This window comes from Daucus carota, chromosome 7 (assembly GCF_001625215.2).
Source record: "Daucus carota subsp. sativus chromosome 7, DH1 v3.0, whole genome shotgun sequence".
NCBI lineage: Eukaryota > Viridiplantae > Streptophyta > Magnoliopsida > Apiales > Apiaceae > Daucus > Daucus carota.
Genome location: NC_030387.2, coordinates 37,024,783 through 37,039,359, shown reverse-complemented (window position 1 = coordinate 37,039,359; position 14,577 = coordinate 37,024,783). Strand labels below are relative to the sequence as shown.

General features: G+C 31.1%; 1 long non-coding RNA gene, 2 other non-coding genes and 1 pseudogene across 5 annotated transcripts; 3 read left to right on the top strand and 1 right to left on the bottom strand.

Moving 5' to 3' along the window:
• The first annotated feature begins 5,439 nt into the window (after positions 1-5,439).
• Positions 5,440-9,534, top strand: LOC135147610 (uncharacterized). 3 transcript variants are annotated; one of them, XR_010285206.1, is made up of 3 exons: positions 5,441-5,572; positions 6,327-7,225; positions 9,307-9,534. It is a non-coding gene; the product is annotated as an uncharacterized LOC135147610 (long non-coding RNA). The 3 variants fall into 3 exon arrangements; XR_010285207.1 differs by lacking the exon at positions 9,307-9,534 and having other exon boundaries at positions 6,327-6,429; positions 6,768-7,326; XR_010285205.1 differs by lacking the exon at positions 9,307-9,534 and having other exon boundaries at positions 5,440-5,572; positions 6,327-7,326.
• On the top strand, positions 5,628-5,777 carry LOC135148132 (small nucleolar RNA snoR2/U65). Its single transcript, XR_010286025.1, has one exon. It is a non-coding gene; the product is annotated as a small nucleolar RNA snoR2/U65 (small nucleolar RNA).
• On the top strand, positions 5,806-5,889 carry LOC135148127 (small nucleolar RNA snoR77Y). The gene has a single exon (XR_010286020.1). It is a non-coding gene; the product is annotated as a small nucleolar RNA snoR77Y (small nucleolar RNA).
• A 73-nt stretch (positions 9,535-9,607) lies between the features above and the next one.
• Positions 9,608-11,752, bottom strand: LOC108193960 (L-type lectin-domain containing receptor kinase IX.1-like; annotated as a pseudogene).
• Positions 11,753-14,577: the final 2,825 nt, after the last annotated feature.

Sequence of the window (14,577 nt, the reverse complement as noted above, 5' to 3'; positions counted from 1 at the left end):
TTGGTTTGGTTTTGGTTTTTGTAATTAGAAAACCGAAAATTTCCGGTTTGGTTTCGGTTTTCACTTTCAAATCGACCGAAATATCCAACCGAACCGTTAGCACATATGATATATAATTATTTTTTAATAATTTAATTTAGGTTTAAGTGTTCAAGTGTTGATCAATATTATAGATATTCTTATTTTAGAAATAAATTTTTTCCTTTTTCTCCGTCCTTTATTTACTCTTCATTAGTAATCAATCTTTCTTCTTTTTCTCATTTGAATAAAATAATTTGTTTAGTTTTTAAGAAAATGATGAATTATTTATTTCATAACAACATAAAACGGTAGACCTAACATTATTTTTATTGAAGAGTGATATAAATTTCGTCTTTAACTTTTATTAAGTGTTTTGTTAAGTGACAAAAAGGAGTAGTACCTAAAATTATTTATTTTAATTTAATAAAAATGTATATTTATTTAATATTTTGGTATTAAACCGAAACCGAACTGAACCACTCCGTTAAGAAATGGTTCGGTTTGGATAGGTTTTGGTAAGAATCGATTTGGGTACGATTTGTAAATTTTTGAAACCGAAAAATTCGGTTTGGTTCGGTGTGGACCTCCAAAATCATCCAAACCGAACCATACTCAGCCCTACTTTAAGGGGTCACAGGAGGTAAAGTAGCTGTTAGAAACTAATATACACACTGTTACATATCAAACAGTTAAAATTAGCGGTTGTTTTTAACGGATGTGTGGGGCAGAATTACAAATTGAAAGCTAATTGAAACTTAGAGTTACAAATTATCACGTTTAAAAGTGTGAAGTCTCATTTGCTAATGAGTCAAAGTCTGGAGTACAAAGTATAATAAGCTCTCTAATAAATCGGATTTGACGGTGGAACTACAGTTATTTATAAACTGTTCACATGTATGTTCTTGAGCAATCCTGTGACTCCTGTCAGAAAAATAAAATCTATTTAACATCAAATTGATAAGCTACTCTTACGAATTTTCAAAAAGAAAAAAAAAGAGAAAGATATCGGTAAAATGGTTCTTCAAATTTGACTTTAGTGCTACAAATCTTAAAATACTAAACACAATCATAGTGATTCGTTCATGATTAGTTCTGAGAAAATAATCATCGTCACGGAACACTTATCCAACCACCTGCAAAAGGTGTTGGATGGTGGATGATTAGGCCGGTAGGGCACGACCGGGATAGTTGATAATAATATTTTATCAGCCGACTTCTCCGATATTATATTCATGTTTCCTCAACTTGGTCACCTCTCTTTGAGCATTGTTAATTTGTTATGATCACGTAGACATGTCTTTGTCTTTTGTTGGAGGTGCTCATAGCACCGTCTTTGTAGTTTGGAGCAGGGTTAGCAACAATCCGAATAAATCTGAAGCCAAAACCGAAACTGCCAAAAACCGCTAAGAATCGAACCGTATAAAATCGAATCGAAACTGAAATCGAAAATTTTAAAATCGAACCCGAAACTTAATATTCAGTTGCAGTTATAGCTAGGAACCGATCCGAAAAAATTCGAACCGATCTGATTTTTAAATTATTTATATATATATTTAATATTTATAATTTATATAAAAATTTGAATCTAAGATACAAACTTACATATTGATATACATTACCATAGAATTGCAGGAATTAATTCAGTGTGTTGTATAGTATAGTAAATGTCAAAGCATTAACTCCTGCTGTCTGACATATCATTTCAGTGGGTGCATAAGTTTAAATATACATTATATTTTCAAAAAAAAAAAAAAAAAAAAAAAATATACATTACCATAGAATTGCAGGAATTAATTCAGTGTGTTGTATAGTATAGTAAATGTCAAAGCATTAGCTCCTGCTGTCTGACATATCATTTCAGTGGGTGCATAAGTTTAAATATCTCCATAAAAAACATTATCACAAGTCCGTTTACACGTGTATGAGCAATGTACAAAGTTTGTACATTGCTCATACATTGCTCATACACGTGTAAACATACTTGTGATAATGTTTTTTATGGAGATATTTGGTTCATAACTAATAAATTTGACTATCAAAATTAGAGTTTTGAAATTATGAGTAATGCTCGAATTAGTGATTTTTTAATATGAAATTAAAACTTGAATCTTTGTTGGAAGATAAATCATTCATCACACTAATACGCATATATTCATTTTCATACTCCTCATTAACATATCCTTCATTCTTATTCTTCATTCTCGTTTCAATTGATAATCCAGATACTATCTTAATTATAATTATTATATACAGGAAGAATTAGGGGATTAAAGGGAAATTAATTTTGCAACAATCCCAAAATTTCAACATGAATTCAAAAGTTTTTTTTTTTTTTTAAATCCCAACCCCCTAAATATTACAAAAAATTAAAACTGAGATGCGTTAAACTTTTTATCAGTGAAAACTATTAGAACAAACCTTCGAAGTTGAATGGATAATGAATTCGTTAGATTACTTGTTGGTGTATGTCGAAAGGAGATTACTGAAAGCATTTTTATCGGAGAAATATAACTCATTCTATTTAATCAAGAAAAGAGGAGCACATTATAAATAATGTATATTTCTATTTCTATTCATTTTGGTCCTCCATCTCGTATTAGATTATTAACTTCATCCTTAGCTTTATACGATTTTATTGGTTTTATTTGTTTTGAAATTTATGCTGTACAGCCTGCCCTCCAGCTTTCTAGATACATGATATATTTTCGAATGCAGATTATTAATTTAAGAGATACTAGCTTATAGCCCGTGCAAAGCACGGGAGCTTTTTAATTATTTATAAACTTTTTAATTATATTGTAAATAGTGTGAAAGAATTTAACTTATAAATAATAAATTAAAATTTTCAATTAAATAAAATTTGAAATTATGATTTGTTTGTAAGTCAGAACTATTGTAAAAATATATAGGTTCTACTTTTCAGACTTGTTACTGTAAATAAAAAAAACTGGTCACATATGTTGGATCATCCGACAGTGGCGATACAGTATAAAATACACTGTCACAGCCATTAATGGCTTCAAAAAAAACTATTGTAATCAAGCCATTCCTTTTCTCTTATGTATCATGGCAAAATATTAAAAAAAATGATCAAATTTTAATATATATTGAGTAGAATATGTGACGTCAACTTTCATTAGATTATATTTATAAATGTATTTTATATTAGAATTATTATAATATGATTTAAATTTGGCTTACTAATTTTAAAATATATTAGATAAAAATAATTTTGTGACAGTGCGATTTATATGATTCTACAATTAAAAATGGTAAGAAATATTTATTTTGGATTAAAATATCCGGCTTATTAATTTTAAAATATATCAGATAAAAATAATTTTATGACGGTGCGATTTATATGATTCTACAATTAAAACTGGTAGGAAATAATAAACATGTGAAAGACAGAATTTGTTTTGGATTCAGAAAAGAAATTATAAACATGCAAGTAGATATCAGTTGCCTTATAGAATTAGAAGTTAATTTTGTTTAAATCTAACAGTGCTTATTTGTTTAATATTCGATCCAACGGATGATAAGCTTTTGGACCATGTGACCATGCGACCAAATTATCTCCCTTACGCTTATTATATATAAGTATATAATGGGGCAAGGACCATTGCGAGTGGAAGCAAGCTATGTTATTAGAAAGGAAAAATAAACAACTTTTTCAATAATTAACTGTACCCGAAACAAGAAAATATATCCTCATCAAGTAACATATAAAACTACTTGAAATTATGTGGCTCGTTTTAGGCGTTTGTTCCCGTTACACACTCACACTCAACTTATATTTAGAATTTTTAAAATCTGATTTTTGAATTCAAACTCAAATTTAATTATTAAAATATTCAAACCAAGATGATTTTTATAAATACATATATAAGTCTCTGTTCCATAAACAACCATCTTCTATAGACTCTCGTTGAGAATTATTTACTTGTACTTTAAAATTTCATTAATAATTTGCAAACTATCAGACAGATCCGATTCCAATGTTAAATTCTAATCATCGTAACATGCGAAAATAATTTAGCACTTATAATTTAAACAAAAATTCATAATTTATATTTAGAACATGTTTATTTTACTATAAGATTACTGGGACGAATATTATTCTACTGTAATTACAGTTTTAATATTTTGATTAATACTTAATGATTTTTTGGAGGAAAAATGATGAAACTTTATTTACTCGATGAATGATGAGCCTAATATATGTATTTTGTATTTATATATAAATTTTCTTCACTGAAACCTATATAAGTTGACTATTCATGAAGTGGTAGATATATATATACTTCTAATTTTCTGGTCATGTCGGATTAATCATCTTTTTCTGTATTAAAATTTTCCGATTACGATATATTCCATGAATCATACCAAATACTCACTCCGTCCCACCAGGTTCTTTACGTTACTTTTTCGCACGCACCAAATTTATTTTTTAAAAAAATCCTGAAAAAATGTTTGACGTTTAAACTTTTATTCAAAATAAAAAAATAAAAAAAAATTACTGAACTATACTTTATAAGAGTCTCAAAAACGGAGAGAGTAATACTTTTATATTTATCTGCATGCACAGCGGCAGGAACCAAGGGCCCTCTACAAATGGGCATTCCACTCAGAAATTATGTAATGTGACGCATGAAAATAACATGCAAGTTTGAAACACAGTTTGGAGGCAGCTATTGGACTGGCCCAGTTTGATATAGTTATTGCCTCCCACCATTCGCCAAAAGCCTAAAATGAGCTCCTTTATTTTAAAGGTCTTTTCCCAAATAATGCTGAACTTTGTGGTGCGTTTAAAATGTTTTCTAGTTTAGGAGTCCAATTATATATTGAAATAAATTTGGATGGAATGAAATGAATTTTGTATTATAATATTCCGCTGATTGTGAAAATGATAAAATTTTTATTACTTCAATCATTTTGTTGTTATTATATTAAGTAGAATTTTAATCCACATGTTTTGAAATGAATGTCGATTTCATTTCTACATCATTTTTGCTTACAATTTTTATCGCAACAAATTTAACATATTTATTCACTATCATCTCGTACTTTCTTATTCCTCAATAAAATTTTTATATAGTTTTTCATCCATTCTTTGTTCATTCTATTTAATTCAAAATTAAAATTATATAAAAAAAGTATTGAACTATTATTGCAAAAACCTTAAATACATGTTAAGCAACGAAAAAACGAGTTACACTGAAAGATAATTCTTTATTTGAAAAACATGATAGGAAAAATTAAATGAAAATAGTACAGGGATAAAATCGGGCCGGGCCTTCGGAGACAAGTGACAGGCCTGTTTTCAATTTCCGTCATTTACGAACAAAAGGCCAACACAAGAAACCCGATTAAATGCACGCACCCACAGTCGTCATCACATAAATCCACATAGCCACAAAAAATACCGAGCCCGGCCCATCTACCCAAATTAGGGTTTCAATCCCCCTCCTTATAAATACAAACACACTCATCAACACAAACATAACTTCTCTTCTCCATATCATCCACATCCATCAAGTGTTCTTGCTGCGTAAGTCTCGTCATTTTTATATTTGTGTATTGATAAATATTTATTTGTAAATCGAGGTTCGATGCCACGTCGACGGTAGCGAAAGTGCAATGACCGACGATGCTACGATTGAACCTATATTAATTTACGTGTTTCGCATTCTATAGGAACCTGTGGATTCTATTTTTTCCGTATGTCCATGGAGCCGTTTTTTGCGATTACATTTTTTTTAAATTTAATGTATTTGATTAATAGAGCCAATGAGGATTTACATATTAATGTTGGAATTACCGACTGATATACCTTGATGTCAACCCATCGACCATCTGAGGCTTCTTTTTCTTCATCAAAATTATACAAATTGATTTTATTTCTTTGGTTGTGTTTTGAATATTAAGGTGTTTTTTTTTTCATTTTTGCTGTTTTTTGTTTTAATTCCTAATAAGTGAATGCCAATGAAGATTTTTGTTGAAAAGTTGGAATTACCAACTGATTACTTTGATGTGAGATCGACTATCTGATGGTTTTAGTTACAACATACATGAAGCAGTAGGCTTTTGTAATTTGTTTATTGCAATGGAGGTTGTATTTTGTTGTAATATCGTCATTTTGTATAAATTTAATAAAATAAATAAAATGAAATAAAGTATTTTGAATAAACGAAAAATAGACTCTGTGTCCGTGTTTAAAAAAATCCGAAATCAAATACTATATTTTCTTCAAAAAACACTTTTTATTTTTAAAAAATAGTCACTAATAAAGTCACGCTCCTCAGGAAAGATGCAGCAAGGCAGATGCAAAACCAACTGACCAACTACCAAGTGATATTTCGTACTCTATATGATAGCCCAAACAAGAGGACTCTTCTGGCCAAACAGGTGAGAATCAAGACTCCCATTCGTCATGAACTCATAGGCAAGTAGGAACTGACCCTGATCATGGCACCCTAGAGATATTTTTCACAGCAATTGGCATATCAAGGTCTGTGAGATATCCCTTGTAAACACAGCCAAAAGCAACAAAATTATTCTGATAGGAAAATCTTCTGGGACCTGCCCTTTCAATGTTAGATTGTGAGCTGCGCTTCTTTTCTGGCAAACCGTCTTTTTCGCCTAATCCAGACTAACCAGTAATATAGTCAAAGATAGATACAATACAATGGACACTGTTGTAGAAATTAACTGTGACCTTCGTGTCTCTGCTTGAATTTTTTTAGATAACCCCCTGCAGAGTTGGGAGGGAGCCCGATAGGAGCAAGAAAGAATGCAAGACAGTGCGACTAGATTGGGTATCAATGGTAAAAGTGAAATCTGTAAGCTCTCCAGAGTTTGAGCCCCATATCTGCACAGTCTCAGCGTGCAAGGCTTGACCTACACGACACTAGTACTTATATCCGTTGATCAATCATCAGTTAAGCTGCTCCAACAGAAGGTACAGCATCCCCTTGATAGAGTATGTGGGCATCATCAGGACTAAACCGAGGTTTTTGAAAATGAACTCAACTATCAACACCTAAAAGGCAAGAGATTATGAAGACACGAAGGGTTATTACCATGATCAAAGAAGCGTCAATATTTTAGAAGAAACCAGTACTATATAAAGTCTGCATGACCATGTTAAGAGGAAATAGTAAGCGTTGATATTGGTATCAATAGCTTAATTTCCTGGAACTAGGTATGCTTATGCAAATTTGACAATGATATAATGAACAATTTAGTGAATGACCAAGTGTAAAATCCTGTGATTTTATTTATTTATTTAAACATTTTATTTAATTAGTATTGTTATTATGTGTTGGATATTAGATTTAGATTGTTTGTATTTATATATTTATATATTAGTATTAATTGGAAGCTTCTAGAATATATTTTGTGGTAGTTTATTTGAATAATAAAGTAGAGAAGATTCTTTATTAATGGAAAAAAAGCGTAGAATTATTTTAGAAAATCGAAATCTTTGTGAGAAAACCTTATATTTGGAAATTGGTTTATGAGGTGGAGAAAATTTTGACCCAAGTTTGAAACTTCCCATTTATGATTAGGTTTTATGTGCTATATAAGAATCCCTTTAGAATCGGAATAAGTCGTACAGTAATTTACGTGGACGGGTATGTTTTCTTCATCTTCGATCTTTGCAAGTATATGTTGACTTGAGATATTGATTTGTTGTTCCTTGTCATGTGTATTTGATGTGAATATATCTTGTTTGCCTATTTGTTTATGCTGAAATTCGTATATAGTATTTTCTGATAATCAGTCCGTTTGTAAAATTCGTAGTAAATTGAAAATTGATCGGATTTTGTTGATTCTGGACATTCTGAAAACCTCCTTTCGTTATCTACAACTTTTGTCTCAGGACGTATTTCGAAATTAGCAGTGTATTTATGCTTAAAATCACATTCTTTGTTATCCTTCAGTTCTTAGTCGCGAAAATTTTTCCCATGTTCAAAAATTACTATAAATTGATCGTATGTCGAAAATTTGCTCGTGATACCAATCTGGAAATCTTGAGATATATTCTTTCGTTACCAGTCATACCCATTTGTTGTTTAAATTTATTTAATTGTCTAAACTGACTTGCAAAGATTCAGGGCTGTTTATACTTTCTGCTGAGTTGTTCCATGTTTAAAAATTCATATCTCCCTCGTTATTTGTCATGAAATAGTGACCTTTACCAATTTTGAAACCTCTGAGAATGATCTTTAAGTGTTTATTTATAGTCTAATTGATATCTGTTTGTTTGCTTCGTGAAAATCTGCTTTGAATGTAAACTGCTCCTGAGTAAAATTCTGCTCTGTTACTTGAATTTCCAAAATTCATAACTAATTCGTTATCTGTCCGTTTATTATGAATATGGTCATTTTGGAATCCTTGTTGAATGTACTTTAATTCTCCGGTTGATTATTTTCTCATAATCAGAAGCTATCTTTGGTTAATATTGAGATTTGTGACAACATGTATGTTATTTATCTTATTCGATAAATGAAATTGTGTTAATTGTTATTAGCTGTTAAAGTTTGAATTTTGTTAAGACTTGCCACGTGCCTTGCTCCTGATTGTTTAAGAAGTGCTGTGTTAATTATGTTTTGTTTATTAATTAAATGTATAGGCTTTGTTCGTGTTATTAATTTCGGATTTTATGTGTCGACTTTGAGCTAAGTACTTTTTGACTTACTTTTATTTTCGAAAAGATATTTTGATTTTGTGAATTTCGGATGTTTGTTATAAGATATAAGAATTTTGTTTCGAAGTTTATAAGATATAAGATATGAGAATCTTTGAAGACCCAGTCTCTACGTTTCGAACTCGTTCGTAATTTACGCTATAGTTCCGGAACTAGCCTTAGATACCCTTAGTAGGCGCACAAGTGTGCAACTTCAGATACCTATTAACCCTTAGTAGGCGCACAAGTGTGCAACTTCAGATACCTATTAAGGGCGCGTGATTATTGAACTTTAGATCCCGGTCACTGGGTAAATGTGGCAAAAGAATAAGAATAAGATCCCGATCACTGGGAAAGTGTGGCCGTAGAGTAAGACTGCTGTATTTATAAGATTTTTATTTCTGCTCTGTTTTAAATTCTGTTTGCTTTTAAAATATAAACTGTGGGTTGGATTTTCTTTTACAAGTGTTTTAAAAATTGTTATTGTTTTGAGGAACAAGGTTTTATAAAAACATCCACTGATTTCGAGATTAATTGTTAGTCAAATTGTTACTTGCTGAGCTGTGTAGCTCATCCGTTTTTCTATATTTCAGGTTCTATCAAGTGGAAGAATTTTGAGAATAAGATTGAGGACTTTTGGATTTATGCTTCGTGATTATTTGCATCAGTGAATAAAGACTTAGTGTTTATTTAGAATAATTTGATGAATTTATTAGTTATTGGTTTTGGATTTATGGAGCCGCGTCTCCAAGTTTATGACTTTTGATTATCGGGTTTGACCGCTGCTTTGACTTATATATTATTTGAGGATTTTGATTTAAGTAATTGTATTATTTATGTCGTAAAATTAGTTTTTAATATTCTGAATATTCGGGATGTTACACCAAGCTTGAACAACGATGGCTGGAACAAGAGTGTCAGCATAACAATGCAGTATTGAAATTACAAGGAAACATAAGTTCTTTAGATATACATACTTAAACCAAGTAGATAGGTATAGATAATCATACAAATTTCTGATACAGAAATGTCAACCTGGAACAGGATACTTCAAAATGCACTCATAGAGGTGAGGTGATTGCCAGAAATATGAAATACTAGAAGATATACAAAAGAACTCTACTTATTTAGACATAGGTATAGCTCGAGCCATGGGGAGTTCGGAGTTGTATCTTGCAGCCAATATACACTTGTTTAACGTCCAACGTTAATGCAATAATGCTTGTGAAAGTCATAGACGCCTCGCTGGAGATAGCTGCTGTTATACTTAAGGGTAACTGATAAAGAGGAACAGGCATATTTGTCGGAAGAATTGGCATCGCCACCTCAAAGTTAAGTGCTTGGATTGCCTGCCTAATCGAAGGCCTCAAATTGTGATCAGGGTGAGCACACCATAGTCCTACAACCATCAAACACTCCACTTGTCTCGCGTCAAACTCATTATTGAGTTTCCTATCCACAGCTGAGAGAGGCTCTCCACTTCCATAGAGATTCCAAACCCACTCCAACAATCCCCTTACACTCCCCATTCTTTGGTCTATCCCTTGATCTTCTTCCCGTAACAATTTCTAAAATAACCACACCAAAGCTATAGATATCCGATCCTTTACTAGCGATACCTGTGTTCACATATTCTGGGGCCAAGTAACCGAAAGTTCCAGCCATCCCAGTTGTCTGAAGAACAAGCTCGTCGTCCACAAGTCTAGCTAACCCAAAATCTCCAAGCCTGGGGCTGAAGTTTGAATCCAGCATTACATTGCTGGTCTTAATGTCTCGGTGCACCACACATTGCTCACACTCCTCCTGAAGATACTGCAAAGCAGATGCCAAACCAAGTGTTATCTTGTATCTAACCTCCCAAGCAAGAGAGCTAATATTGCCAAATAAGTGAACGTCAAGGCTTCTGTTTGGCATATATTCATAAGCGAGTAGGAATTGACCCTGATCGTGGCACCAACCTATCAGCTGCAATATATGTCGATGTCTCAACCTGCTAATAATATTGACCTCGGCTACATACTCTTTTTACCTTGTCTAGAACCCCTTGAAATCTTTTTTACAGCAATTTGTATTTCCAGGTCGCTGAGATATCCCTTGTAAACACAACCGAAGGCTCCCTCCCCTAACTTCTGCTCATTTGAGAAGTTATTAGTAGCAACAGCCAGAGACTGGTAGGAAAATTTTCTCGGTCCTGATCCTTCAAGGTCATCATCAAATACTTCCAAGTTGTTGGCTGCTTCTGCTGCTTTCTTGGCAGCCCACCTTCGTCGCTTATACAAAACTATAACACAAACTATAGTGAGTAGAATAGCCAAAGAAAGCAGTACTGCAATGGTCACTGCTGAACTTGTACTCAAGGTGTTCAAGGAAGAATTAGATAAGAGCTCTTCATAATAAGCGGTGTTGAAGGAAGAACTAGACGAGTTCTTGTTGTTTTGCACATGCTCATTTAGAGGAAGCCGCTTTGGATTTGTCAAATGGTCAGAGTCAGCGCCAACAATCTGATATTCAGGTGAATCTCCGTTGCTTGTGTTATGAAGTCCTAGAAACCCGTCAGCAGATTTAAGAGGGATCTGGAACACAACAGGAGAAAGAATGAATGCAAGATCGGAACCATGATTAGGACGAGGTTGGTTGTCATTGGCAAGGTTGAAACGCGTGCTGAAACTTGAAAGCTCCCTGTTGCAGGATCCCCATATCTGCATGGCTTGACCAACATGAGACAGAGATGTACTATTGGTGATCAATTCAACCACTCCAGCAGAAGCCACAGCATCTCTCTGATACAGTATGTCGGTTTCCTCTTCCTCGGGACTAAAACATTGCATTTGGAGATGTTGTGAACTATCAACACATAGAAGGCAAAATAGAAATAAGAGACTGACAGATATTCCCATGATTTTAAGGACAGAGCAGAAAAACTATTCAAGGAAGAGATGATACCATATATCACAAACATTGCATTGGATATAGTCCGGATGATCATGTTTATATATGTACATGTTATAGCTAACTGCAGGAAGTTTCCTGAAAATACTAAGTCAATGTTTTGTGCAATTAGTATTGGGTAACATTAGCTTAATTTGCTTCAACCAGTAGCTTCATTTGCTTCAACCAGGTATACATTTGTAACATTAAGATAATGAGTATAGTGGAAAGTATAGTAAATGACCAAGCTTGGACAACGATAGCTGCCATAAGTGTCTCAACATAACACTACAGTTCTGGAGGATCTCTGACTTTTGATTGTTGTAACAATTTTTCTACTGTTATATATAGCTAAATTACATAACTTATTTTGTTTTGTTTTTTATGTGAATACAGGGACACGTCACCTATCCGCACTTTAGACACCCATCCGAGAGTTTTTATATTTCAGACATAAAAAAGTGCGAATAGATTATTACTCACAATCTCTTGTCAGGTAGATACATTTACCTACAACAACTTTGACGAGAATATCAATTAAAAGAGCAGATTCTGAATAATTCAAAGAATTTATAGTTTTCCTCTTTACCTGTTACTACAGGCACTTGCAAGGAAATATGTATCAGCAAGAGACCAGGGCCGGCTCTACCCTAAAGCAAACTAAGCCACTGCTTAGGGCCCCCAAATATAAAAAGGCCCCAAAACTTTAACCCTTTTATATATTAAACATTAGTATTTGTTTTTATAAAAAAAAATAAAACAAAATTTTACCAAACTTTTTTATTTTTTTAATATATTTAATAAATATAAAAAAATTGGGTTATTATTTGAAAATGAGTATAATTAAATAATTTAACATTTTTTGGAAGATTTTTGAAATATAAATTATATTTATTATGTTACTATAAATAATATGTATCATATTTATATTAATATTTGTTTAAAAAATTTAAAATATTTATCACGAATAATTGTGATGAAAAATATTATTACATTAATTAATATGTATCATGTATAAAATGTGTAGAATCAAATGTAAAAAAAAAAAAAAGATAATAACACACGTAAAAGAAGTCTGGAAGACGAGTATGTGTCATAAATACTTGTTTAGGTAAATGTAATATCAAGTTCATTAACCTAATTAATATTAATTAAATCTACTAACGTCTTTTTTTTCCCTTTATCTATATAAATGATCAAATACTAAAAACAGACTCCTGCTTGTCTTTTCACCTTTCACTCCTGTGTGTGCATTTATTCATCTCGCTTCCTCGACGGCTCTACTGTAAACTACTAAATAATTATAATATTTGCCGGTGAGATCTATCCCGTAATCTTTTCTTGTTTTAATGTATCAAGTTGGAGATTGAAGAAAAAGTTGGGATCTTTAGTTATTATAGTTTTATTGTCAAAATTAGTTTTAATTTTGTATTTTATAAGGATTTTTTTATAAATAAATTTATATTATATTAAAAAGAATTAAATATACAAGGGCCTCATTTTTAAGTCTTGCTTAAGGCCCCAAATTTGGTTGAGCCGGCCCTGCAAGAGACTAATCCAAAGGAGCTGTATTTTTGTCCGCTAATGATGTTTATGCATTGTATATAATACCAACAGACTCCTAAGCCAGTGACTGCTTAATTATTCGGGCAACAGTGACATACTGCACGATAGCTTAATTATGGTTAAGGATATTCAGTAGACCAAAAATTTAAATTAAGTAATTACAATACATTACAGCATTTTATCAAAAATATTTAAGTGTCAAGGACAATTAAGGAGATCTTATATAATTTAAGAGTAATGCTAGGTGTACAGAGACTGATACAGAAAAATGTACAGAGTGACGTGGAATCCACTTACTCTTTTATTTTCATTGTTTTTGCAGGAGCTGTAATCCATACTCTTTTACTTTTCAGTTTTTTGTTATAATGCTCCCAAGTTCTAACGATTATATCATTAGATATCTTAACAAATCTATTTTAATGTAAAATTTCAAAAAGCTACATAAAAACACTGATATATTAGTTTTTTATTTTATATTATATAAAATAAGAAAAACTTTCATTATAATATTAAAATAATTTTATACACAAGACATATTATATTTTGATTGTGACAAGTAGTGGAAAAAAAATTTGTACACATCATTTTGAATTTTCTTTTTAAATAAAAATTTAACATCTATATTCTTTTAAAATAATATGTAGAGATATATTTTATATTTTAAATTAGGAGTAAAAAGTCAAATGACAATACTTCAGAATAGATAGAGGATGTTTTAATGACTTTTCACCAAAATTGTGTACAATAAAAATCAAATATAATTTTATCCAATATTCATATTTGTGGGATAAATTACTAATATTTAAGTCTTTTTTCGTTTTAGTCAATTTTTATATATAAATTTTTTTGGAGTATAAAATAATAAAGCGGGATTATAATAAAATTATAATTTTCAAAGTATATATGAAAAAATGATAAAATTTAAAAATTTGATCTAAGATATAAAATTTAAAATCACTTTAACTACAATATGTCAATTTTCAACTACTCTATCTCATCAATAGTTTATGTTATTAATAATATTATTCTTCCTCTATATAATATTTTAATATTATACAAGTTGACTTGAACTTAATAACTTATGCAAAAAATATGTATATCATATGAAATTATATTTAATTTTCTACTATTCTTATAAATGTCATAAAAAATATTAAAGTTCAAAAGATAATTTATATATTGTTTCGTCTGTCAGTAATATATTATTTTTTATATATTGTATCATATAAAATATAAAAATTTTATTGTGTGTTTGTCTTTATTTTATATTTAATATGATAAAATTCTTAGTTAAGATGCAAAGTTTCTAGATAAAACAATAAGTTAAGGGACCGAAAACTGAGAAGAGTACTGGTACAGAAGGGTAGATT